Source organism: Sander lucioperca, chromosome 8 (genome assembly GCF_008315115.2).
Source record: "Sander lucioperca isolate FBNREF2018 chromosome 8, SLUC_FBN_1.2, whole genome shotgun sequence".
In the NCBI taxonomy this organism is placed as follows: Eukaryota; Metazoa; Chordata; class Actinopteri; order Perciformes; family Percidae; genus Sander; species Sander lucioperca.
Window position 1 is genome coordinate 14,161,916 of NC_050180.1, and position 1,510 is coordinate 14,163,425.

Consider the following 1,510-nt stretch of genomic DNA (forward strand, 5'->3'; position numbering starts at 1 on the left):
TCAGTCTCCACCGCCGGGCAAAACATCTCTGTCGTCCTGTGCATTGCATGATTTCGAGTCGCGTACTCTCTCGACTTCGTCGGCGGCGGCGGTGCATCTGCGCAGGCAGCGTACATTTTTACCCACTCATCTTCCTCAAGTCAACATGCTAGCCTTCTTGCGCAGAGTCCTTCTCTTTGGCAAATGAAAGTGCTTCACTGGCGCTGCTCGCAGGGCGAGGTCACTGAGTCGGGGCTCGCGAACCTCAGTGTGAAAGCTTTGGTCTCTCGTCCGGAATGGGACTGAAAGGCGAACATCGGAGCTGGCTACATATTGTAGAGGCCAGAAGTAAGTTGTGATTTTCTTGAGCTGCTCTGTGATCTCGCACTTTACGCAATATCCACTGAGCGATGGCGCTCGTCGGATGATTGATACGGGTCGTGTCGTATGTCTCTTAACTGTATGCAGTGACCGCTTCACAGTCGCTCAATACGCATAAACAGAATCACCAGGCTTTATGGTGAGGTACTGGTCCCCTCTCAAGTTCACAGTCTGGGCAAAAAGCATAAACAGCATACGAAAATTGGCAGTTTTTGTTGGGGTTGTCTATTTTGTAGAATGTCTCTCGAGCAAGGGTCTTCTCAAAAGCTGCACGTATGTAGCATCGTCAAAATGGCGCTCGAGCGAGAGTGCACGAACCTCGGAGATATGATATTCGATCGCGCAGCTGCAGTCTGTCACGGTCATCGCAGTTGTTTCCGCGCATTTCTTCATAATACCTCAACGCGCAACAGAATTTAACGGTCTGATTAGCCGTGCTAAACCTTGTGTCTGCATTTGGAAATTGGACATCATTTTGACAGCAAAGGCTATCTGTCATACGGTGCTATATCAGTTTAAATGCTGTTCGTGCACACACATGGCAAGTGATGGTGCACTGTAACTCTACATTTGTGGTACTGTTGTTTAGGTCGTTCTCATGCCGGTATGGAGGAATGCGCTCGCGCGGATATCCGTTGGCATTCGATGAATTTGCACCTGGCAGTCAGACTCGTCATTGTAGCGGCTGCAACGCAGGCTTTGTGCGTTTCGTCTCTGTGTGCCACGTGCTCTCACAGCTTGCCTGTTTTGACACGGGCTGTGGTGGGGTCAGGCAGTATCGTCGCCTGCGCTGTGGGCTGCTGCCTACGTTGACCATCTGGCTGCTCCGACCTTTATATGCTCGCGCGTGGGCGACCCCACCCACTAATGAATGCTACCCCGCTCAATGAATGACATGGCTCGGTCATGTGCGTTTACAAGCAGTACTGCTCACGCATTTTCAGTCAGTTGTTGTTTTGGCCTGCTGAGATTGCGGTGATCTTATCATTGAAGTACTACTAGCGCGAAGGCTGTGAGGCTCGTTTGCTGTAGCCCACTGACTTACAAAGGCGAGACCTCGCTCTATGAGAGATGACATGCGGCAGAAATCCCAGTCAGTACCTCTTGCTGTCATCATTTTCATGACACATCCACGACCCTACATTGTAGC